At 41.7% G+C, this 27430-nt stretch overlaps 1 protein-coding gene across 1 annotated transcript in view; it reads left to right on the plus strand.

The window, feature by feature from the left end:
* The first annotated feature begins 16353 nt into the window (after positions 1–16353).
* Positions 16354–27430, plus strand: part of LOC136883380 (uncharacterized) — a 97364-nt gene continuing 86287 nt past the window's right edge. The window contains exon 1 of the mRNA XM_067155653.2: positions 16354–16429. The gene's annotated coding sequence lies outside the window, so the exon portion shown is untranslated. The remainder of the gene's footprint in view (positions 16430–27430) is intronic.

Consider the following 27430-nt stretch of genomic DNA (forward strand, 5'->3'; position numbering starts at 1 on the left):
AATAATGCTCCCAAAGCAAGGAAATGCCAAGAACTGTACAGATTACAGAAGAATAGCCATTTTATCTCATGCTTCTAAAATCCTGCTGACAATACTTAAAGGTCAAATCAGCAGGAAAATTGAACAGAATTTAGATAACGACCAGTATAGCTTCAGAGCAGGTAAGGGTACTAGAGAAGCAATTCTAGCTCTGCGTCAAATCCTGGAGAGAAGACTGGAAGTTAATAGGAAAACTTATGTAACTTTCTGGATTTAGAGAAAGCATTCCACAAGCTTGACTGGAAGTTATTATATCTAACTCTGAGAACGTTGGATCTTGATTAGAAGGACATATGTTTGCTTTTTAACCTGTACAGAGCCCAAAGCACAGAAATAAACATCAATGGAACGACAAGAGAAGCAAGAATAAGAAGAGGAGTGCGGCAAGGCTGTCCCTTATCACCTATTTGAACAGTAAAAGAAAAAACCAAAGGGATAAATTTTAATGGTAAACAAATTCATAATTTGCAGATGATATTGCATTTATAGCTGATTCAGAGCACAAAATGACTAGGATGCTCGGTATACTAAACAACACGTTAGAGAAGTTCAGGCTAAAAATAAACACAAAGAAAACGAAAATGATGGTCGTTCAAAATAAGAAGACTGGATTGAAAACAAACATTAAATTAGGCTGTGAAAAAAATAGATTAAAGGTTAAAGAATTTTGTTATCTGGGTAGTGTTATTGCGAATGATAATGAGCGCCTGAGAGAAGTCAAAAGAAGGATTGCTATGGCAAAACTAGTGTTTCAAAACAGGAAAAGTCTATTGTTAAATAAGCACATAAGAATTGAAACCAGGAAGAAATTTGTTAAATCCTTTGTTTGGAGTGTGCTAACTTACGGTTGTAAGACCTGGATTTGGGAAAACAAGCACAATAATAGTAGAAGCTGCGGAAATGTGGATCTGGAGAAGACTGACAGGGACGGGTTGGACAGAAAAGAAGACTAATATCCAAATCTTGAATGACGTTAATGAGAAACGGACCTTAATTTATTCAATAGAGCAGATGAAAGCTAAATTTCTTGGACATGTCCTAGGACATGATACCTCTCTCCAGAATGTCTTCGAAGGAAAGGTCCTAGGGAAGAATTCGAGAGGAAGACCACGTTTCTCATACCTTAGAAACAATCACTCAGCTGGGTTTTGTTTCCTATGTCACGACGAAGAGGACTACTGAAGACCGTGGGATGTGGCTGCAGCGACAAGGCTTAGCCTTTAGATCATGGATGGCTGGAGACATCGGTGAGCTTTCTTTAAAGGGGCTGCCTGAACGAGGCGGTAATGGCGTCCTCGGTTCACTCGGAAGGACGTGGGTTCGATTCCCCGTCAATAAGTCATAACATTTAAGAAACGAGATCTCCACTTCCGAAGGTGCACATGGCCCAGAGGTTCACTCAGCCTACACAAAAAATGAGAAACAGGTTAATTCCCGGGGACAAAGGTAAGCCTGGCTTAGAGTTAACCACTCCACCCCACCAAGTGCCGAGGTTAACAATGGTGGAAGCCTTTACCTTCCACACCTCCAATGGCCTTCATGGCCTGTACGGAGATGACTTTGTTTTTGAGTCAAGTCCGTCCACAGTTGTTGGAGAGGGCCGGGAGGACCTCAACATGCTCTAGGCAGTCCATAGACCCACGTGCTGTATGTGGACATGCGGACGCAGAATGTCTGTGACGTATCGCTGTGCCGTCAAAGTCTGCCGAAGCACTATTAGAGGTGACCTGAAAGGATATCCTATGGCTCCCCACACCATGATGCCAGGTATTACGCCTGTGTGTCTTACAACATGGGCAGGACCTGCCCTCGCCCTCGATGCCGCCAAACCCGCACACGATGGTCATCAGAGGTTAAGGAGAAGCGGGACTCATCATTGAACATGATGCGACGCCAGTCGTCCTCTGTCCATGCCTCCTGGGCAAGGCACCACTCCAAACGCAGGCGTCGGTGTTCTGGTGTCAATGGCAACCGTCGCATGGGGCGGTAGGACCCCAAACCGGCGGATGCGAGTCGTCGATACACTGTGCGGGAACTCACAGGATGTTGTAGAGTCACCAGTACATGTTCGCGGATGGCGTGTGCCGAAGTTATGGGATCTCGCAATGCTTGGCGCATCATTCGACGGTTCTCCATCGGAGTGGTGTTTCTTGGTCAACCCGAACCTGCACGACGTCATTGGGTGCCCTCTTGTATCTATTGAGTCCAGCATCGGGCCACTGTGACATCTGAATGGTCCACATGCCTGGCGATTACACGATACGACCAACCAGCCTCATACACTCCCACAAATATTGTCAGTTGGTGGACAGGCTGTCTAACGCATCTGCGAGGCATCGCGGCTGCTTCGTACTGTACGCAGTCCTCTCTGCACTGTCTGCCTCACAGCAGTTGGCTGGTAACAACTTATCAACAACAGGGGCCTATTCCACAAAAGTATGGTCTTGTACATTACAAGTTACTAGTGTGGGTTCTTGTAATGTATGGAGTTGTACATTTCTGTTCCACAAAAGATTGATAGTCTCTTGTATATTACTAGTGAATTGTTACAAGTTTTACAAGTGACAGCATATCAATAAACATACTACGTCATAGCATGAATCAGCTGTTTATCTTCATATTCCATTCGTTGAATTAGATTATGCTTGCTCATTAATCTTAATATCGTATTTTAAGTTATGTAGCAAAGATTCAAAAAACTCTAATATTTCTGTGAATTTCTCAATGCTACAATGTTATTTTTCAGTTTATTTCTTTGATGATAGGAAATTACTCCGTTATTATCACCCATTCTGTTCTTCCGCGATCCTCGCATATGTTCCACGATAGTCTGACATACCCTCCTTGGTCTGTCATATGGAATCGGATGCCGCTAATAACGACATTCGGCCGCCAAACTTAATTGTTACAAAATTGCACACTCTACATGAATTGTTAAAATGGTGTCAAGGAAAGGAAGTTATTCATTTTGAAGGAAATAGAAAGAAGGAAAGATATTCATTTCGGTGCATTCAGCGAGAGTCTGAAAAAACAAGACAAAATAAAGGGTTGGATGGAAATATTTGATTTGGAAAAGCTCATGGAGCTTTTGAGGGGAAAAGTTGGATTAATGATTGGAATTACTTGGAATTAATGATTCCAGGAATGTCCTTCTTGGAACATGTTTGTTCAGTATTTTCAGGTCAAGGAACAATTTGAGGAAATTTTATATCATTTATTGCAGCTACCACAGAATGTATTGACCTACAGACCGAAGATTTTGCCATCCCATGCATATGTGCAATACCATGGTACTGACCACAATTTCCTAGCCAAAGCAGTGTTGTTAGTAGGCCTAACTGTTGTTTAGCAGAGAGAGATTTATTTCTGTTCGTAGGATGTTTCAACCTATGATAAATATCCATCAAAAGTTCTTCCACTTGTATTGTGCTTAACCTAAAACTCTCATTGTATTCAAATAGTGTTAAACTGGAAGTTAATTCTTTCCCTATACAGACGGTAGTTTTCATATTCATTACCATCACTATCACTTCTGCTAAACCACATATTTATCAAAATGTATCTGAAATAAGTATATTTAAATAGCACTAGTACATTTATATATTATTATCCATTCACTGGTAGAGAATAGTTCCCAATTCACTAGTAAATTACAAGTACTAGTACTTTTGTGGAACATGCCTATAAAAATTCACTGGTAATTTGTAAGTATGGAGTGGTAAAGTACAACTGTAGAAAATTCTTTTGTGGAACAGAAACTCTGGTATTTGTACTAGTTACTAGAGAATTTACTTGTAATGTACAAGACCATACTTTTGTGGAATAGGCCCCAGGACGGTGACATCATGAATGCACTCTGGTGGGCGTTCTACGCATTGCAGATCCTTGTAAATCTAATCATGTGCTCAAGTTATGTATAGCAACCCCAGTAGTGGAAGGTAAGACCGCAACGGTCCATCCATTTGAGTTCTAAGCAGAACTTCTTATTTTATTATATTAAGAAGTACATTGTAATTACATCACTCCCTGTTGGTTCATAACAAGGCTTATATAAATGATCAATAAGACAAGCTTATATAAATTGTCAATAAGATAAGAGGCTAGTTTCAATAACAACTAACCCTAACATATTACAGTATATTTCTAACTGTGTCACAATGTATCCTTGAGTGCAACTCATAAGTAACTTGTTATTGTAACCTCCCAGTAAATAGACAATGTACGTCACCTTTGTCATAACATATTTTGTAAGATGTTGACACGTAAATCCAGAGATGAATATACTATATAAGATAGCGCAATCAAGCTATAATTAACTAGTCGCCAACCACGATTCGTTCACACAACATCTCTAGGCTTCACGTCTCTCCATCAGAGATACTGGACTCTAACATATCAACCGATATGTAGTTCAGACACTGTATTAATTGGACGGCTGTTAATAATATTAAAACCAACTAACATCAACTGGACTTCTCTTTATTTTGATTGAATACCACGCAGCGCGATAATGAACTTTCGGAACCTTGATAGCTTCAGTATACGGAATAAAAATATAAATTTTGTTAAGCTATCAAAAAACTTAACTCTCACACTTCAATGGTATGCATGTATACCGAAATGGGATAATATAGGATCACTCCTTCTGGGTGTTTAACGTTTTCTTTGTCAGGCAGTGTATGTGCAATTTAAGAAAATATGACCATGTGTCATCATCTTTCTTAGAACTAGAGTGGTCGCGATGATAAGTAATATTAAAGTCTTTGGTCGCGACCCATATTCGTCGTAGCCATCATACTTTGTCTCTCCTCCATCGAGTTCTTACTACGTGTTCCCCATCTTATCCATCTTTGCATTTCCATTATTTCTCAAATGTTCATAAGGGATATGCAAGGTGTCAAACATCAAACCCGCTCGTCATTCCTTACCATCGAACTGTCGCATATAACAACTCATTTTCTGTTTTTGTCGCACGAGAATGGAACAGTTTACCGACGACGTTAGAGGAATACCAACCACAGTGTCATTTAAAAGAGCGTTAAGAGGTACAGCAGGATACGAGTGAACTGTGCATTTCTGGTCTTTCATTGACCGTGCTGTTACATTATTATCAATTATTATTTTTATTAATAATAATAATTTCGTGTGGCTATTTCTAGCCGAGTGCAGCCCTTGTAAGGCAGACCCTCCGATGAGGGTGGGCGGCATCTGCCATTTGTAGGACACTGCGTGTTATTGTGGTGGAGGATAGTGTTATGTGTGGTATGTGAGTTGCTGGGATGTTGGGGACAGCACGAACACCCAGCCCCCGGGCCATTGGAATTAACCAATAAAAGTTAAAATCCCCGACCCGGCCGGGAATCGAACCCGGGACCCTCTGAACCGAAGGCCAGTAAGCTGACCATTCAGCCAACGAGTCGAACATTATTTTTATTGTAAGTATATATGTCTCACTGGGGTGGAATTTATTTCTGTTATAAAACATTTTGATTGTGTTTAACTGTGCATTAATAATCGTTCTAATGATTGTATAATAAGTGGCTTAGTGTAAGGGAAGGCCTAATGGCCTAAATTATGCCAATAAAGACATTTATCTATCTATCTAAAAACTAAATCTCCGGCTGTCGTTTTGAGATCCGCTCAAATATTTGCAATTTTAATTTCAAGGCAGCCCTTATTTTCATTATTTCCTGCACGAACGGTCGTTGGCAGCATGCAGTTGTTTTTTATTTACACGTCCTGACGTATGGACGTGTTGATGTTCCAGGCTAAACGTTATTACCTACTGCAGTTTTACGACTAGCAGAGGACGTGAGAACTGCGTATGGCTTGTGAAATGGGAGTCTCGACAGTGTTATTGTGCAGGGAAACGAGCAGATGCGCTCTGCACTCTGACCGGCCAACCGAACAGAGGAGGGGTGGACACGACCTTACCGTGGCTCTACGCCTCTGCACTCGGGAGACGGGTCAGAGCTGGCCCCAACCGTCGGCTACCCTGAGAATTGTTTTCCGTGGTTTTCCATTCTCCTGCACTAAGGCGAATGCCGGGACAGTTTGTAGTATACGCCACGGCCGCCAACCCCCCTCACCTTCTCCGAGCATCTCCTTCACCGTAATAAATCTCCCGGCCTGAGAGACGGCGTCACCGTCTAAGAGACCCGCCTCCCCCTTCAGGGGAGGAATGAAAATATTTTAGTAGAGTAGTAGCATGTCAAATCTTGCCAACATAGACATATTCCATCAGAAACCTGTTTTATAGCATGTAAAAGGTTACTTATATACTCGACAGGTGGATACACTGCGCCATACGTGCGCATCCAAGAGCGACCAGAATATTATTACGAATAAAACACTGACGCCGGGCTGAGTGGCTCAGACGATAGAGCGCTAGTCTTTTGACCCCAATTTGACAGGTTCGATACTAGCTCAGTCCGGTGGTGTATGAAGGTGCTCAAATACGTCAGCCTCGTGTCGGTAGATTTACTGGCACGTAAAAGAATTCCTGCGGGGCTAAATTCCGGCACCTCGGCGTCTCCGAAAACCGTAAAACAGTAGTTAGTGCGACGTAAAGCAAATAACATTATTATTATTAGCTATAATATTTACAAAAGTCTCTTGCCCTCACAACGGGTCTCCCACTGGCAGTCTTTGCCTAGAACGGTCGATTGAATTTCACACTGTCGCGCATCCAACACAGTCACTTCTATTTCCTTATTACTTCTAATTTCCATTGTTTTGTTTTCATTGGACGAAGGAGTTTTCTCACGATTCTTCTTTCTAGTACTCCCAATGTATCTAAACTATAGTTCAAAACTAGACATTCGCTTGCTTCAGTCCATAGACTGGTTCGATGCAGCTCTCCATGCTAACTTTTTCATTTCTAAGTAACTACTACTTCCTATATCTGCTCTAATCTGCTTGTCATATTCATACTTTGGTCTACCTCTACCGTTCTTACCGCCTACACTTCCCTCAAAAACCAAATGAACAAGTCCTGGGTATCTTAAATGTGTCCTACCATTCTGTCTCTTCTTGTGGTCAATTTTTTTTTTTTTGCTAGTTGTTTTACGTCGCACCGACACAGATAGGTCTTACGGCGAGGGACAGGAAAGGGCTAGGAGTGGGAAGAAAGCGGCCGTGGCCTTAATTAAGGTACAGCCCCAGCATTTTCCTGGTGTGAAAATGGGAAACCACGGAAAACCATTTTCAGGGCTGCCGACAGTGGGGTTCGAACCTACTATCTTCCGAATACTGGATACTGGCCGCACTTAAGCGACTGCAGCTATCGAGGTCGGTGTGGTCAAATTTAGCCAAATCTATCTCATCTCACGAATTCCATTCAGTATCTCTTCATTCGTGATTCGATCTATCCATCTCAACATGAGCATTCTTCTGTAACACCACATTTCAAAAGCTTCTGTTCTCTTTTCTTCAGAGCTAGTTATCGTCCGTGTTTCACTTCCATACAATGCCACGCTCCAGATGAAAGTCTTCAAATACATATTTCTAATTTCTATATCAATGTTTCAGGTCCGCGAATTTCTTTTCTTAAGAAAGACCTTTCTTGCTTGTGCTAGTCTGCATTTTATGTCCTCCTTACTTCTGCCATCGATAGTTATTTTACTAACTTTCCCAACCTAATATTACCTGCGTCACCTGACTCCGGTTGCACTCCAGTACTTTTGTTTTGGACTTGTTTATTTTCATCTTGTACTCCTTACACAAGACTCCGTCCATTTCACTGAGCAATTTCTCTAGATCACCTGCAGTCTCAGGTGAAATAACAATATCATCGGAAAATCTCAGGGTTTTGATATCCTCTCCTCGGATTGTGATTCCCTTCCCAAATTCCTCTTTACTTTTCTTTACTGCCTGTGCTAGAATATATTATACAATAGCTATCCTAGCAAAGTTTAAACGTCATTATCTTAATAATATCTAATAGTCAAGGAAATAGACTTACTAGGGAAGTGTCATTATAAGACCACTGTTGTCAGCATCGAAGCCGAATTAATGGCTTGTTCTGCATAAGTGTTAAACAACTTGCTGTGTAAGGGGAGTATAATTACAAAACCCCGGCAGTAAGAAGTGTTATATTCATATCTCCAATATGCATGAGCTAGGCATTCGGTTAAGGGTATATGTTGTATTGTAAGGTCATTACAGTCAGTGTTCCGCTCCATGGCTAAATGGTTACCGTGCTGGACTTTTGTCACAGTGGTCCCGGGTTCGATTCCCGGAAGGGTCGTGAATTTTAACTATAATTGGTTAATTTCGCTGGCACGGAGACTGGGTGTATGCGTCGTCTTCATAATCATTTCATCCTCATCACGCCGCGCATGTTGCCTACGGGAGTCAAATCAAAAGACCTGCATCTGACGAGCCGAACTTGTCCTCGGACACTCCTGGCACTGAAAGCCATACGTCATTTATTACGGTCAGTGTGCCACGGAAGACTCTGCCTTTTGTAGTAGGCACATTGGAGGACTGCTTTACTTTTCAACTCTAAATAAATATTCCTCTTTCTGCACTTGGAGTTCTCATTTAATTCAACGTCGTTGGAATACCACAGCAGTTATCAGAGCAAAGTATGTATTTAGAGCGAGAATTAACATCTTTCGACTGGTTTCATGACATGGCATAGGGATCAGATACCGAGAACGAAGTATTATCTGCAATCTGTATAAAAAGCAGTCTGCAGTGATAAGAACTGAGGGCTTTGAAAAAGAAGCAGAAATCCAGGAAGAAGTGAGGCAAGGTTGAAGTTTTTCCCCTTGTAGAAATAAGCGTAAGACGTGAATAATATCGGTTATTTTCAACTGAGTTGTGTGTGTAGAATTTCTTTGGATTCTGTGTTTTGTTGTTGCTGTTGTTGTTGTTCGCAAGATGTCTTCCATGTGTGTGTGTGTTAAAATAAATGTGTTCGATTATTGAGGAATTGTCGTCGTGTTTTATCGTTTCTGAAGTGCATTCCGAACATTTGGCGACCGTGACAGGATATTAGACAGTTATATAATTATAGAAACAGTTTCATAACAGTATCTCAAACATGGAAGTGAACATAGCACCGACAAAGAAATCAAGAACGGTATTACGGCGATCAATAACGAAGATCTACAATGAGCTCGACGCGTTGCTACGGATGCCGGAGAAAGATACGGAAAGTATTAGTGCACATACAGATCTATTAGAGACGAAATATCATGAATTAACAGGTATGGATACTCTTATCTTCACGAATATGATTGAGAACGTGGAGGTTAGGGATGACGAGTTAGACAAAGAAGCCAATATGGCTGACGAGTATAAGTCAAATTTTATAAGGTTGTTATGAAATTATTAAATGAAGACCGGAACTCAGAAGCAACTGCAGTATCAGTTAATTCTAACTCGCCATTCCAAGTTAAGGGTTCGTATGAACTGCCTTTGTTGGAATTGAAGAAGTTTGGATGTGAACTAAAAGATTGGCTTCCGTTCTGGTCGCAATTTAATAAGATTAACAAGGACCCTCTTTTAGACCCCAGTACCTCATACAGGCCACAATTTCTGGATCCAGAGCAAGAGATTTAGTTGAGAGCTTTCCTGTTACCGGAGGAAATTATTGTAATATCGAGTCTCAAAGCACGCTACGGGAAGGATGATTTGCTTGAAGAAGTGTACATTAGGGGGTTGTTAAGTTTAATCTTACAGAATACTGTGAGCCCTAATAAGGTATGTTTGTCATCCCTCTGTGGTAAGCTTCAGAGCCACATAGGAGCCCTGGAAACTTTAGGTGTCACAACGTACAAGTGTAAATCCATGCTTTTACCGTTAGTAGAGTCATGTTTGCCCTAGGATATTCTAAGAGAACTTCTTCAGTCGCACTCACTGGCTATTCTTCTTGAGGTTGTTCAGCTGCTGAACCAGCGGGTGTTGGTGTCCGTGACCGGAGTGTGAATTCCAAGAATCGTTTAGACAGCTTGTTGCAATTTCTTAAGGTGTGAAGTAGAACAGGAAGAGAAGATTGCTCTGGCTATGTTAGGTTTTGGTGTTTTGCCTTCGCTAGCTGTCACGCTAGGTCTAAAAAAGAAGGACAAGGGCTTGAATTATACCACTAATCCGAATGAGAACATTCCTACAATGGCAGGGTCTTCTTACTGCATCTAATAGAGAAACAACAAGGTGTGCATTTTGCTCGTCTAATCACAAGTCTCAAGACTGTATTAAGGCCCATAAGATGACTTTGCAAGAACATCGTCTTGCACTTGAAGCTAAAATATGCTGGTTTTTTTGTCTCAAGGTCGGACATCAGCGAAGAAATGTAGAAATAGGCCTAGGTGCATCATCTGTGGTCGAGGACATTTTGCGGTTATGTGTGATAAGTCGCCACAAAATCAGGTAGACTCAGTCGTAGAGAGACCGAACTCAACAGAAGATAAAATGGCTTCTACTGCGCAAGTCCAGAAAGATGAGGCTTTAGCTAGTTTTTCAAACCATTGTGGGGTTTAACACTAGTTGTCGAAGTTTGGGGACAAGGAGTTGAACGGGCTGTAAGAGCCTTGATTGATTTAGCATCGCAACGTTCCTACATTTTGAAGAGTACAGCCACGGAAATGGGATATCAAACTGGCAGACAGGAAAATATCCAACACTCACTGTTTGAGGTACAACCACTGGAGTATACCATCACTGTGTGTACACTAATTATCTCTTTAGTCTGGATGGTAGCCACAACTGTCATTTTGAAACATTAGACCAAACAAGAAGTTGTGGTGCCATACCTTCAATACATCAAGGTCCCTGGATTAAGGAACTAAGTAGTCAGGACATTGTTTTGAGTGACATCGAATCTTATGGACCAATATAAATATTAAGTGGAACTGATGTTACAGGCAAATTGTTTACAGGAGGCCACAAGATACTAAGTATTGGACTAGTGGCCATGGAAACTCGTTTAGGATGATTTTAATGGGCAAAGTACTTTAAGGACATAGTAATGAGGAAAGTATGGCTATGGTGGTGACAGATATGCTAAAAAGAGAATCCCGTGTATGAGATTTGTGGACTCTGGATGCCCTTGGCATAATGGACTCTGTTGACAAGAAGAGTAAATTAGAACTTCAAGAGGCTGCTCATCAACATTTCTTGGATACAGTAAGGATCAATGAGGACGGTAGACTTGAGTACTGCCTACCCTGAATAGAAAATCACCCTCCACTACCTAACAACTACGATATGGCTGAAAAGAGAGCTCATTCTACAGTTAACAAATTAAAATCTGAAGACTACTATGATGCATATCAGTCTGTACTGGACGAGTGGACACAGGAAGGAGTAATAGAAGAGGTACCTGAGGAAATAATGGATTCTCCCTGTTAATTGCCACATCGTCACGCCTTGAAACAGAATAGTACCAAGCCTGTTCGTCCTGTGTTTGATGCATCGGCATGTGAAATATAGAATCCTAGTATTAACATTTGTGTTGAAAAGGGACCGAATATCATAGAACTACTTCCTTCAGTATTGGCTCGTTTCTGGTTGAAGATAATTGGAGTAATGGCCGATATCCGGCGTGCTTTCCTGCAGATCAGTGTCTCTAACGGGGACCGCCATTTATGATATTATTGTGGATCGACCATCAGGGTACCTTGAAGATCTATCGACACTGTCGTGTAGTGTGTGGAGTGACATGTAGCCCACATCTTCTCGGAGCAGTAATCAAGTACCACCTGCAGACTGTACTAGACCAGTGTAAAGAAGGTACATCATCCCATTCTCATGATTTGGTCGAACTGTTAGCACAGAGTTTTTATGTTGACAATAGTTTGACCCGTGTAGATGATGTAAACGAGTTGCAGCAGTTCATTGACGAAGCAACTTCCATCATGAGTGAGAGAAAGTTCGAGCTTCGAGGGTGGAAGTTCACAAACTCGTCTTTGCCATCAGGAAAGCCTACCAATGTCTTAGGGTTGCTGTGGGATAAGTCAGAAGATACCTATACATAAATGTATGTATGTATGTATGTATGTATGTATGTATGTATGTATGTATGTATGTATGTATGTATGTATGTATGTACGTATGTATGTATGTATGTATGTATGTATGTATGTATGTATGTATGTATGTATATTTGTTCAGTCCGTCAGCGATGCCGCTGGAGGGATCCTCAACAGCTCTACCATTAGCTGTCATAGATGGACTAGGCATCACTGAAGAGGCGTACTAGGGAAATGAGGAGTGAGGTAGTTTCCCGTTGCTTTCCTCACTGAGCCAGAGTTGCTATTACATATCAGTCTGCCAAGCCCACTGAAATGCATACACCACCCGACCCTATGAGTAACATTTTCACACCATTCATAGCAGGGACTGGCTGCATAAGGATTGGCATTACTAGCAACGCTCATACCTCAGTCACTTTCATATTGTCAAAGCCAAGGATAAGACAGATACAGATCTATGAAAGTAACAAAATTGCTCTAGCCTATACCAGAAGACATAGTGCACTGTAAACACTAGGTCCTGCCAGCAAAGGCATATACATAAATGTAGAAAAGGTAAAGTACCTTCGCCTGGAGAAAATCACCAAGAAGATTATTCTCTCAGCAGCACATCGGATTTTTGACCCCACTTTTTTTTGCTAGGGGCTTTACGTCGCACCGACACAGATAGGTCTTATGGCGACGATAGGATATGAAAGGCCTAGGAGTTGGAAGGAAGCGGCCGTGGCCTTAATTAAGGTATAGCCCCAGCATTTGCCTGGTGTAAAAATGGGAAACCACGGAAAACCATCTTCAGGGCTGCCGATAGTGGGATTCGAACCTACTATCTCCCGGATGCAAGCTCACAGCCGCGCGCCTCTACGCGCACGGCCAACTCGCCCGGTTTTGACCCCATTAGAGTAGCTTGTAGTGTCACCTTGCTTCCCATACTTCTCTTGCAGCAAACATGGGAATCAGGCATATGTTGAGATCAGGAAGTGCATGAGGACCTTAAATCACAATTCTTGATCTACAAGAGCGATTTGCCATACTTAGAAGAAATAAAAATTACCAGATGGCAAAAACCGGGGCAGATTCGTAAAAAAGCTCGACACTTCATATCTTCTGCAACTCTCCCATGCAGCTGCGGCTTACCTACGTGTTGAACATCAGGCTCAGGTTCATGTCCATCTCATCCTCGCTAAAGCGAGAGCCTCTCCAATTAATAAGCCTAACAAGAAAATTACAATCCCGAGGTTGGAGTTGTTAGCTGCAACATTAGCTTCTAGGATGTACTCTAACATTGTTCAAGATTTCAACATCCCTGGTGTTCAGAGAATATTTTGGAGTGACGCAACTATGGACTTAGCATGGATCAAAGAGGAGATCAATGGGATGTATTCATATCCAACCAAGTAAAAGAAATCAGGGAACTGACTGAAGGACAGGAATGGAGGTACGTTCCCGGCATCATGAATCCTGCAGACCTGCCGTTCCGTGGCGCTATTGCTAAGAAGTTGTTAGAATCAGGATGGTGGGAGGGGCTAACTGGCTACTAGAACAACCAAGTACATGTCCCAAGGCAGACGTACAGTTTGATGAAGAAGAGATTACCCTGGCAAGAAGAAAAGTGTTGTTTTCCTCCATGCTCTCCTCTACAGTTGAATCTGATTGGTTTTTGCCCACTTTTCTACTTCTTGGCAAAGCATACGTTTAATTGGTTCGTTATATCGCTTTGTGAAGAATTTTCGAACAAAGGAACATGACAAATTCTATGGTAACTTGACAACAGAAGAATTAGTGGTGGCTGAGCTTAAAGTTATATTAAAGGTTCAGAAACAGGCTCCCTCTGGAGTGAATGACCCAAAGTTGTCTAATTTTGGTCCCATTCGTTGATAGTAATGGAATTCTACGCCTAATGATCAGTTCTGGATAAATGTCTTCAGTGTAAGAAGCAAACAGTCAAGCATTTAGAATTAATCCGGCACCTATTCCTGAAGATAGAGTGCGAAATGCTAAGATATTTGAAGTTACTGGTGTCGATTTAGCAGGTCTGCTATACCTCAAAATGAAGAAGGACAGTAATAAAACGACATGGGTGTGTTAGTATATTTGTGGAGTGTATCGAGCAGTACATTTGGAGCTTATTTATTCCCTCCCAACTGACAGTTTCATTCAGAGTCTTAGGAGATTCATTAGTAGAAGAGGTCGACCATCTCTTGTCTGTAGTGACAATGGTACTAACTTTTCTGGCACTGATAATGCATGTATGAAATTGACCTGGGATGCTATTAACCTTTACAGCACTGTCAGAAGAATTAAACTGAATCCTCCAACTGCATCCTGATGGGGTGGTTGGAGGGAGCGGCTTATCGGAATAATGGAGAGACTACTGCGTCGTGTCCTAGGGCGAACATCAGTTGACTACGAGGAAATGTGTGCGACTGTGAGGCCGTTATCAACGCTCGTCCCCTAACTTATGTGTCTCAGAATCCCAGTGATTTGACTCTAACACCTAGTATGTTTCTACAGGAACTTGAAGAGATAGGAGTTCCAGATTTTGATTTAGTTGAATCCACTGATCTAAATAAGAGACTTCGCTACCGACAAAAGCTGCGAGAATACCTCCGACGGAGATTTCGTTCTGAATACTTGGGGCAGTTGATGTTGTTAGCCAATAAACGGCAACAAAGACCAATTTCAGTTGGTGACATATTGTTTGTGGGAAATGACAACACAAAACAAAGAGTGGTCTTTGGCAAGAGTAATGGAACTCCTAAAGGGAACTGGTGGTGAAACCAGACTGGTCAGAGTGAAGACCTCAAGTGGCTTGCTTCTGAGACCAGTGCAGAGAATCTACCCCTTGGAACTGGAACTTGGCCAACAGAGTAAAAGTGCAGTCATCCGCAGAAGACTTCGAGAGGAAGTTGCTGAACTACCCCAAGAGGAAACCGTGACCATCACCGAAGAGACTCCCAGTGAACTGGTGGAAACAAGATCTGGCAGGAAGGTTCGTAAGCCTCTAAAACTGAACCTTTGATTGTGTTATGTAGGTTATTGTTGGACTGACCACCATTAACTTAGTTGAGAGAAAATGTAGAAATAAGCCTAAAACTTGAATAACATCGATTAATTTCAACTGTGTTGTGTATGTAGAATTTCTTTGGATTCAGTGTTTTGTTGTTGTTCGCAAGATGTCTTCCATGTGTTCGATTATTGAGGAATTGAACCCGTGTTTTCTCGTTTTTGAAGTGCATTCCCAACACCCCTCCTTTTCAATGTTTATCATATATAACAGGCTGTAAAGGAAATCAAAGAGGAATTTTAGACGGTAATCACAATCCAAGGAGAGGAAATCAAAACCCTGAGATTTGCTAATGATATTGTTATTTTATCTAAGACTGCAGAAGATCTGGAGAAATTGCTGAGTGGTATAGAGAGTCTTGGAGAAGGAGTACAAGATTAAAATAAATAAGTCCAAAACAAAAGTAATGGAGTGTAGTCGAACGAAGTCAGGTGATGCAGGTAATATTAGATTAACAAATGAAGTCATGAAGGAAGTGGATGAATATTGTTACTTGGGTAATAAAATAACTAACGAGGCAGTAGTAAGGAGGATATAAAATGCAGACTAGCACAAGCAAGGAAGAGCTTTCTTAAAAAAAAGAAAAGAAATTGCTCACTTCGAGCATTGATATAGGAATTAGAAAGATGACTTTGAACACTTTCGTCTGGAGCGTGGCATTGTATGGAAGTGAAACATAGAGTATAACTAGCTCAGAAAGAAAGAGAATATACGTTTTTGAAATGTGGTGTTACGGAAGAATGATGAAGGTGAGACGGATAGATCGAATCACGAATGAAGAGATACTGAATCGAAGACGAGAAGAAGAGACAGAATGATAGGACACACACATCTTAAGATACCCAGGACATGTTCACTTGGTTTCAAAGGGAAGGGTAGGCGGTAAGAATGGTAGGGGGAGGGGTAGACCAAGGTTTGAATATGACAAGCAAATTGGAGCAGATGTAGGAGGCAGCAGTTACGTAGAAATGAAAAGGTTAGCACAGGAAAGGGTGGCATGGAAGGCTGCATCAAACCAGTCTATGGTCTGATGGTCAAACAACAACACATGGCATGTTCTTTTGACTAGTCAAGGCCTTAGTTTGATCCCAAGATACCTTTTCGGCACGTTCGGCTACGCGCCTCATGACTATGACGCGATTATAACTCATTGACCTATCCGGAGTGTCTGCGCCGGTCATGAAGTTCTTCACCACACTCACAGATGGCAGACGGCATGCTATTCCGTCACGCCTACTCCAAGCCCGTGACCCCCAGACAGTGTGGGACCACGGCTTCCGTTAGTATGACAGCCAATGCGGTACAACCTCCTTACTTCATAGCGTAAATAGTAGCGCAAAACCAGGTTTGTTGCAGATATTATCATTTTAACATTCTCTCACGGATTTTGTGTATTTCTTTTAATGTGCCTCAGAATGTGTCGTTAAAAATATAAAGAACGTTATTTATTTTCTCTTAACAGCACATTACATTCAAAATCTGCAATGTTATCTGCACAATTGTGATGATTTACCAATTTAAGAATTTAATAGGATGTCATGTTAAAATATGCAAATCTTACAAGTAATATTGATCTGGAAGAGCTTTCGTGAGTGACTGTAATCGTTAGTGTTTCACCGAAATGACAGGTTTCAGATTTGTATGCAAGAATGAGAAGATAATTTACAACGATGTAATTCGAGATGTATGTCCGCAAGTCTGTTTGAAGAGGGAAAAATGTGAAAAATCCTTTTTCGTGTTATGACGCATTAGAGTTGAGATCTTAACAAATATGCAACGCGAGTTGTCCTCAGTTAATAAGCCTAGTTATTTTGTTGTAGTGTATAAAATCGATTAAGCGTGAAATAGACCTAGCAGCGACTATTTTAGGACTAGTTTAAGAAGAAATACGCCGCCGATTAAATTTAAATTCGATATTAAGTACACAAAACTTATTTAGAACTAGATATTAATAATCCACTTCCAATACTGTAGTTTATAGCTTTCTTCTTGTGGAAACTATTAAAATTATTATTAAAATTATAACATTCACGACGTTCGAAGAAATATATACCCGTTTATTTTGACGAAGTCTTGCGCGACAAATTATTGGCGTGTGTTGGACACATGTGTTTCCGAGGTGCCCTCAAATCTTCTTTTCTGCATTTATAGCGCGCTAAGTTCACTGTCATTTTCCCGTTCACTGCTTTTGTTTCCCTGAAATCGAGCCTATGGTTTGAAATTCGGAAAAAGTCTAATACTAACGATAATCTTCTTCTTCTTCTTCTTCTTCCTATGTCGCTTTTTCCCATAGCCTGGTGGGGTCGTAGGTGCAAATCGTGTCGCATACGCGGACTTGGCTCTGTTTTACGGTATGATGCTCTTCCTGACGCCAACCCTGTGTGGAGGAATGCATTCGATATTGCGCGTTTCTGTGGTGGTTGCTAGAGTATGAATATGACGAGGAGTGTGTTGGAAGAAACACAAACACTCCGTCCCCAAGCCAGAACAATTACCGAGACCCGGGCGGGAATCGAATTCTCGACCCTCCAAATCAAATGCCTTTCCGCTGACCCCTTGGTCAAGGGACCGGAAAGATATTAGACTGTTATTATTATTTCGGTTCGTTATGGCCTACTAGGGACCACGGGGCTCGTCTTCACTCTTAGCTATGGTCTTCCTCTGCTTTTTCTTGGCCCAGTAACCTTCGACTGAGGGAAGTTTTGTAAATAAAATATTAATAATAATTATTCCGCGCAGGCTATGAAGGGCATGGGAGGGGCGGAGAACCTCGGCACTTGGTGGAGTAAAGTGTTGGCCACCTTTGCCCCCAGAAATTAACCTGGTACTCAGTCTTGATGTAGGCTGAGTTAACCTCAGGGCATGTGCACCTCCGGAGGTGGAATTCGCGTTTGTTAAATTTTTCGACTTCCTGACGATGAATCGAACCCACGTCCTTTCGGATGAAACGAGCACTCCTTTACCGATATGCCCTAGGCAATAATAATAATAATAATAATGATAATAATAATAATAATAATAATAATAATAATAATAATAATAATAATAATAATAATAATAATAATAATAATAATTAGCCTTCGTATGGCTTTTAATGTCGGGAGTGTCCGAGGACATGTTCGGCTCGCCTGGTGCAGGTTTTTGTATTTGACGCCAATGGGCGACTTGTGCGTCTGAATGGGGGATGATGCTGATATGAGATAGGGAGAGGGTGAAACCCGGTGCCGGCACATAGCCTACTCCTGTCGAATGGCACCAAGGAGTCTGCTCAAGGCTTAACGTCCCCATCCGACGGGCGAAACATCAACAGCGTCATATGCCCTCACTCCTTTTGAACACTGCGGAGAGGTTTGGAATTTAATCCAGGCTTTTGCCACGCAGTCTAATGATTAGAAATTGTATACCACCACTTCCCGTACCCTGCCGGCCAACTTTCCCATGATGAAAATTTTTCGACCAACGGGACTCGAACCGGATAACCAGGGTGTCAGATCGTTTTAGACTTCAACGCCTTAACGATTATGGCCCCCAAGCGGGCTTCTAATAATAATAATAATAATAATAATAATAATGGTGGTGGAAGGTGTAAGCCTAACTTGTGTAACCGTAGTCCACAGTTGGATGTAAATAAATAAATAAATAAATAAATAAATAAATAAATAAATAAATAAATCATCCAGGTATTCTGCCTTGTGGCAGGTCTTGTCATGGGATGAACCTCTTTCACTTTTGCCTGTCCAGCGCCAAGTTTTTCATGTCCGAATATTTATTTCCTTTGATATTGTCCAACATTTGATATCTTTTCCTTCCTCTTCCTCGTTTGCGTTTCACCATTCCTTCTATTCCTTCTTTTAGTAAACAGTCCCTCCTCATACTATGTCCGATCCAGTTCATTTTTCTCCTTCTAATGATTTGTAACATACTTCGTTCTTCTCTAACTCGTCATAATGCCTCCTCATTCCTTACCCGGTCTTCCCATTTCACTTGTTCTATTCTCCTCCATACCCACATCTCTATTTCCTCCAATCTTTTTTCATCTTCCTTTCGCAATGTCCAAGTCTATGCGCCATACAGCGCTATGCTCCAAATATAACACTTAGCAAATCTTTTCTTCAAATCTTTGTTTATTGGTCCACAAAGTAATTTCGATTTTCTTTTAAAGCTTTATTTTGGCATAGCAATCCTTTTCTTCATTTCTGCCGTGCAATACATATCATCACTGATCATATTTCCCAAATACTTAAAGTTACTGACTTGCTTTTTTTTCTTTTCCCGTATACTAATACGACAACTCCTACCTTCTCCAATTATCATACTTTTGGTCTTCTTCGTATTAATTCTCATTCCATATACATAAATAATAATATCAGCTTCATTAAGTTTACTTAACCCACTAGAAGTTAAATCATTCAATGTACTGTAAATGTCAGTACTCGTCGAATACAGTATCGTTACGAATAATAACTGTTAGTGACCTTCACGACACGAAAATTGAACATACAACGAAGTTAGTATTTAAACATTAAATTTTAACACATTTAATGAAAAGTGACACGTAATAGAGCTATTTTGTAAGGAAATAAATTATTGTTCTCTTAAATATCGAACGTTGCACAGAAGTAAAAACGTATAACAATAGTTAGATTAAGGCCATGGATTAAAATGCTTTTTTTTTTTTGCTAGGGGCTTTACGTCGCACCGACACAGATAGGTCTTATGGCGACGATGGGATACGAAAGGCCTAGGAGTTGGAAGGAAGCGGCCGTGGCCTTAATTAAGGTACAGCCCCAGCATTTGCCTGGTGTGAAAATGGGAAACCACGGAAAACCATCTTCAGGGCTGCCGATAGTGGGATTCGAACCTACTATCTCCCGGATGTAAGCTCACAGCCGCGCGCCTCTACGCGCACGGCCAACTCGCCCGGTGATTAAAATGCTTACTTGTAGAAATTCCGTGGATTCCCATCCTCCCTTTTTAAAAAAAATCGAGGTTAAGCTGTGTCTTCAGTAATTCCTGTGCGAGTTGTACGCATATTGTGTAGTGCGGTTCATTGTTTTGCTGAAAATGCTAGCAGTGGCGCCATCTCTGAACTGTCGCGAGATATTATATTCTGAGTCTCTTCACTTTCGATCAGATCTGATTGTGCGAAATGAATTTCGTTGTAAAGGAAGCATTTCTTTGACAAAACGAACATGTCTAAGCTTCTAGGAGCATTGGAACTTATCGCTTAGTAACAATTCAATTACTTGTTTGGAGTTTAAATTAACTGTTGACATGAGTTGATTGGGTTCACAAAGGAAACTGTTTTAACTAAGCTTAACATAGGGTTATTGTTATCCTTCTTGTTTGTCGTTTGGGCCTACTGAGGACCACAGGGCTCGTATCTTCTCGTCACTTGGGCCTTCTGTTTTCTCCTCTTCCAGTATTCCTTCATTTTATGGTTAGAAACCATCTTCCTTTCCTCCATCCACATTTAAGCCCACCGAGCTCGATAGCTGCAGTCGCTTAAGTGCGGCCAGTATCCAGTATTCGGGAGAAAGTAGTTTCGAATCCCACTGTCGGCAGCCCTGAAGATGGTTTTCCGTGGTTTCACACCAGGCAAATGCTGGGGCTGTACCTTAATTAAGGCCACGGACGCTTCCTTTCCACTCCTAGCCCTTTCCTGTCCTATCGTCGCCATAAGACATATCTGTGTCGGTGCGACGTAAAGCCAATAGCAAAACAAAAATAGCATTTAAGTCTGCCGGTCCCTGTATTCTTCCTAGTCGTAAGTGAAGTTGATAAAATTCCCCGCTGGATGACTTGCCGAAAGTGTGGGCCGTCACGTATGGACTCATGCGGGATCCCCAGTTGTTCCAGATCTGATTTGACCGAAGAGATGCACTTGTTCCAGGATTCAGATAAAGTAAATTCGTTTTCTCATCCTGAGGTCGTGTGCATCTCTTTCTAGGCACACGCCCAATCAAGGCCAACTGCATGTACCATTTTAACCACATACTAGCCCTCGTGCTATTCTTAAATTTGTGGCAGTACCGGGAATCGAACCCGGGCCCCAAACGACGGCAGCTAATAACAATAACAGATGCATGTGCTTTATTCTCTTTCTAGAATCTCTTCATTCTCTCGTTGTGTTTTTTATTCCGTATTAATATTTTTGGTTAGTTTTGGTCTACTAGGAACCACGGGGCTCGTCTTAACTCTTAGCTAAGGTCTTCTGCTTTTTCTTGGCCCAGTATACTTTCATATTCTGGCTGTGTATCTGCTTCCTTCCTCTGGTGGTCGCTGTACTGTTTTTGCTTGTGAGGGACAGTGGGAAGACTCCCTGTAGGATGGCCTGTCAGTACTGAATCGGTTCTCTAGAGTCTCTAACGGGATCTGTAGTTCCTCTAGGTCTGATTTTACTGAGGTGATCCATTTGGTCTTAGAAACCTTTCCCCTACTTGCCACTATGAGGTGTTGTGTGTGTGTTGTGTGACTTGCAGGGATGTTGGGTACAGTAGAAACAACCTAGTCCCCGACCCCGGGGACATAACAATTTAAGGTTAAATTCTCCGACCCAGCCTGGAATCGAACCCGGGACCCTCTGAACAGAAGGTGACTATTCTGACCATTCAACCAAGGAGAGTCTTATTATTATTATTATTATTATTATTATTATTATTATTATTATTATTATTATTATTATTATTATTATTATTATTATGATATACACAGAGTGAGTTGGCTGAACACTTAGGATCGCACTGGTGTGAACGTGGGTTCGAACAACACAGTCGGCAACCCAGACGAAAGTTTTCCATAGTTTCCAATTTCCCCACAGGCAAATTCTGGGACTGTACCTTAACTAAGGCCACGGCCTCTTCCTTCCTACTCCTAACTCTTTCCTGTCGCATCGTCGCCATAAGACCTAAGCATTTGATAGGGTGGATCATGGGAGACTACTGGCAAAAATGAGTGCAATTGGACTAGACAGAAGAGTGACTGAATGGGTTGCTATATTTCTAGAAAACAAATCTCAGAGAATTAGAGTAGGTGAAGCTTTATCTGACCCTGTAATAATTAGGAGGGGAATTCCTCAAGGCAGTATTATCGGACCTTTATGTTTTCTTATATATATAAATGATATGAGTAAAGGAGTGGAATCGGAGGTAAGGCTTTTTGCGGATGATGTTATTCTCTATAGAGTGATAAATAAGTTACAAGATTGTGAGCAACTGCAACGTGACCTCGAAAATGTTGTGAGATGGACAGCAGGCAATGGCATGTTGATAAACGGGGTTAAAAGTCAGGTTGTGAGTTTCACAAATAGGAAAAGTCCTCTCACTTTTAATTACTGCGTTGATGGGGTGAAAGTTCCTTTTGGGGATCATTGTAAGTATCTAGGTGTTAATATAAGGAAAGATCTTCATTGGGGTACTCACATAAATATGATTGTAAATAAAGGGTACAGATCTCTGCACATGGTTATGAGGGTGTTTGGGGTTGTAGTAAGGATGTAAAGGAGAGGGCATATAAGTCTCTGGTAAGACCCCAACTAGAGTATGGTTCCAGTGTATGGAACCCTCACCAGGATTACCTGATTCAAGAACTGGAAAAAATCCAAAGAAAAGCAGCTCGATTTGTTCTGGGTGATTTCCGACAAAAGAGTAGCGTTACAAAAATGTTGCAAAGTTTGGGTTGGGAAGAAATGAGAGAAAGAAGAAGAGCTGCTCGACTAAGTGGTATGTTCCGAGCTGTCAGCGGAGAGATGGAGTGGAATTACATTAGTAGACGAATAAGTTTGAATGGCGTTTATAAAAGTAGGAAAGATCACAATATGAAGATAAAGTTGGAATTTAAGAGGACAAATTGGGGCAAATATTCATTTGTAGGAAGGGGAGTTAGGGATTGGAATAACTTACCAAGGGAGACGTTCAATAAATTTCCAATTTCTTTGAAATCATTTAGGAAAAGGCTAAGAAAGCAACAGATAGGGAATCTGCCACCTGGGCGACTACCCTAAATGCAGATCAGTATTGATTGATTGATTGTCGATTCGACGTAAAGCAAATTGTAATAAACATGTTATTATTATTATTATTATTATTATTATTATTATTATTATTATTATTATTATTATTATTATTATTATTATTTCTTATCATGTTTACGTCCCTCCGACTAATATGGCGACAATGTGATAGGAAAGGGCTAGGAGTAGGATGGAAGAGGCAGTGGCCTTAAGGTACAACCCAAGCATTTTCCGGTGAGAAAATTGGGAAACAGTATATTATGTAATCCAAATGACACGCAGTAGCCTGAATAGCGTCAAATAGAAATGTCTGCAACAAGGTAACTGAGGCTGTTGCTCTTTGAGTCATCAGTCCATAGACCAGTTTGAGACAGTTCTCCACGCGACCCTATCCTGTGCTAACCCTTTCATGCCGGGCTGGGTGGCTCAGACGGTTAATGCGCTGGTCTTCTGATCCCAACTTGGCGGGTTCGATACTGGCTCAGTCCGGTGATATTTGAAGGTGCTCAAATACGTCAGCCTCGTGTCGGTAGATTTACTGGCACGTAAAAGAACTCCTGATGGACTAAATTGCCGCACCTCGGCGTCTCCGAAAACCGTAACAGTAATTAGTGGGACGTACAGCCAATGCCCTTTCATTTCTACCTAACTACTGCATCCTACATGTACTCTAATCTGCTTGTTATATTCATACCTGGGTCTACGCCTTTCGTTCTTACCGCCTACACTCTCCTCAAAAACCAACTGAACAAGCTCTGGGTGTCTTAAGATGTGTCCTATCATTCTATCTCTTCTTCTCGTCAAATTTAGCCAAATCGATCTCCTCTCACCAATTCAATTTAGTATCCATTCGTAATTCGATCTATCCATCTCAACTTCAACATTATTCTGTAACACCACATTTCAAAAGCTTCTATTCCCTTTCTTTCTGAGCTAGTTATCATCCATGTTTCACTTCCATACAACACCACGCTCCAGATAAAGTCTTCAAAAACATCTTTCTAATTCCTATTCGAAGTGAGCATAATTTCTTTTCTTAAGAAAGGCCTTCTATGCTTGTGCTAGTCTTCATTTTATGTCCTCCTTACTTCTATCATCATTAGTTTTTCTACCTAAGTTACAATATTCATCTACTTCCTTGAAGATTTCACTTCGTAATCTAATATTTCCTGCATCACCTGAATTTGTTCGACTGCACTCCATAACTTTTGTTGTCATGACTCTGTCCATACCATTCAGCAATTTCTCCAGATCTTCTTCTGACTCAGATAAAATAACAGGATCATCGGTAAATCTCAGCCGGGTAGAGTGGCTCAGACGGCTAAGGCGCTGGCCTTCTAACCCCAACTTGGCAGGTTCGATCCTGGCTCAGTTCGGTGGTATTTGAAGGTGCTCAAATACGACAGCCTCGTGTCGGTAGATTTACGGGCACGTAAAAGAACTCCTGCGGGACTAAATTCCGGCACCTAGGCGTCTCGGAAGACCGTAAAAGTAGTTACTGGGACGTAAAGCAAGTAACATTAACATTATGGTAAATCTCAAGGTTTCGATTTCCTCTGCTTAGATTGCGATTCCCTTTCCAAATTCTTCTTTGACTTCCTTTATCACCTGTTCTATGTAAACATCGAAAAGGAAGGGGGGACAAACTGCAGCCTTCTGTCATTCCTTTCTGGATTGCTGCTTCTTTTTTAAAGCCCTTGATTCTTATCACTGCAGATTGATTTTTTTTTCAGATTGTAGATAATTCTTCTTTCTCCGTATATGATCCCGATCAGCTACAGAATCCAAAATACTGTAGCTTGGTCCAGTCAACATTATGGAATGCCTTTTCTAGATCTACGAACGCGATTTACGCGGGCTTGTCCTTCTTAATCGGTCCTCTAAGATTATAGTAAAGTCAGGATTGTATCACGTGTTCCTACATTTCTACTGAAGCCAGATTGTTGTTTTCTTACTATCCGATTACTATTATTGTTTAATTTTTGTGTTTTATATACTAAGTTTACTGTCCAGCTTTGGTTTTCCCCTCGGACTCAGCGAGGGATTCCACCTCTACCGCCTCAAGGGCAGTGTCTTGCAGCTTGAGACATTTGGTCAGGGATAAAAGTGAGGAGGAGGACCAGTACCCCTCCCAGGTGGCCTCACCTGCTATGCTGAACGGGGAACTTGTCTGGGGGGATGGGAAGATTGAAAGGGATAGGTGAGGAAGGGAGAAGTAAGTGGGCGTGGCCTTAAGATAGGTACCATCCCAGCATTCGCCTGGAGAAGAAGTGGGGGGGACCAGGGAAAACCTATTTCAAGTGTGACTGAGTTGGGAATCGAACCCCCTCTTCTCAGCTGACCTCCCGAGGCTGAGTAGACCCCGTTGCAGTTCTCGTAACGCTTTTCAAAATTCGTGGCAGTGGCGGGAATCGAACCTGGGCCTCCAGGGGCACATATAATCAAACAAACTATTACACCACAGAGTCAGACACCCTAATATATACATGGTTCTGTATTAATCGCAACCCTCTCCGTCATACCGAAGACAATATTAAAAACCGTCTTCGCATCACGGGTTGTCTACCCTGTAGCAAGGGTTGCCTATCCTCTACCAACATCGTACTACCGTAGCAGCGAATCACATTTCCTCCTACAGGAATAGTTTGCCATAAAGATTGTCCGGCTGTCTGACCAAATGGTTAGCGTGCTGGCCTTTGGTCATAAGGGTATCGGGTTCGATTCCCGGCAGGGTTAATTCCGTTCCCACGGGGGCTGTGTGTATTTGTTATCTTCATCATCATTTCGTCCTCATCACGACGCGCAGGTCGCCTACGGACGTAGAATCAAAAGGCCTGTTCTCGGACACTTCCGGCACTAAACACCATACGCCATTTAATTAAAAAAATAGGAATGCATTTTTGCTATTTTGCTTTACGTCGCACCGACATAGATAGGTCTTATGGCGACGATGGGATAGGAAAGGCCAAGGAATGGGAAGGAAGCGGCCACGACCTTAATTAAGGTACAACCTGATGTGAAAATGGGAAACCAAGGAAAACCATCTTCAGGGCTGCCGACAGTTGGGTTCGAACCCACTAACTCCCGGATGCGATAGGAATCCGTAACATTGCGAAATGTGAAGTAAGATCGCCACATAATAATACAAAACGAACCGCTGTTACTTAATTATTCACCACCATGAGCGCCCATAGGATAGTTTGTAGGAGGGGGCTAGACCTTGGGGTATGAAGTATTTTCAATATTTTGGAAAATGAATGGCGACTTGTATTCCACGGTAGAATACCACCCACGGTATCCCCTACCACTTCTACGTAATACCGACTTTTAAATCATTTTCTTGAAAGAAAAACACCTGACTACATTAGATTTTTTTCCTCTCCCTGAGAGCTAGGGGGGGGGGGGGAATCCCCCTTCCACCCCCCCCCCCCGAACATGGGCGCCGTTTTTCATCACATTCAATTCAGTACTGAGGTATGAACCTATATTATTGCGAGTGGAGTTCCCACATCGCCGCTATAATATATTGCCTTTTACATTCTCGCTATCGTTTAAAATCGTTCAGCCGGCTCAGGCTTTGAGTTGGATGTTCAGTGGAGGACGCACGTGCCCAGTTATCATCGACGAAAGCGACGAGGAATAAAAACATTGCTCCTTTTCTTGTGTTGTCTCTGTGGGAAATAATCGGTCACTGCATATAATGTTCCCTGATCTATTGTATATTATTGTGACGTTTACAAAAACACAATTGTGTTTGGCGTCTATGTCCAAAATAAAGGCTTTGTTTGCCGGGATGAGTGTCTCAGATGGTTGAGATGCCGGCCTTGTGACCCAGCTTGGCAGGTTCGATCCTGGCTCAGTCCGGTGGTACTTGAAGGTGTTCAAATACGTCAGGGCTCGTGTCGGTAGATTTACTGGCACGTAAAATAACTCTTGCTGGATTAAATACCGGCACCTCGGCGTCTCCGAAAGCCGTAAAAGTAGTTAGTGGGACGAAAAGCAATTTACATAATAATAATAATAATAATAATAATAATAATAATAATAATAATTATTATTATTATTATTATTTGCTACTTTCTTTACATCGGACCGACACAGATAGGTCTTATGGCAACGATGGGACAGGAAAGGCCTAGGAATGGGAAGGAAGTGGCTGTGGCTTTAATTAAGGTACAGCCCAGCGTTTGCCTGTTGGGAAAATGGGAAACCACGGAAAACCATTTTCAGGGCTGCCGACAGTGGGGTTCGAACCCACTATCTCCAGGATGCGAGCTCACAGCATTATTATTATTATTATTATTATTATTATTATTATTATTATTATTATTATTA

This window comes from Anabrus simplex, chromosome 11 (genome assembly GCF_040414725.1).
Source record: "Anabrus simplex isolate iqAnaSimp1 chromosome 11, ASM4041472v1, whole genome shotgun sequence".
Taxonomy (NCBI): Eukaryota; Metazoa; Arthropoda; class Insecta; order Orthoptera; family Tettigoniidae; genus Anabrus; species Anabrus simplex.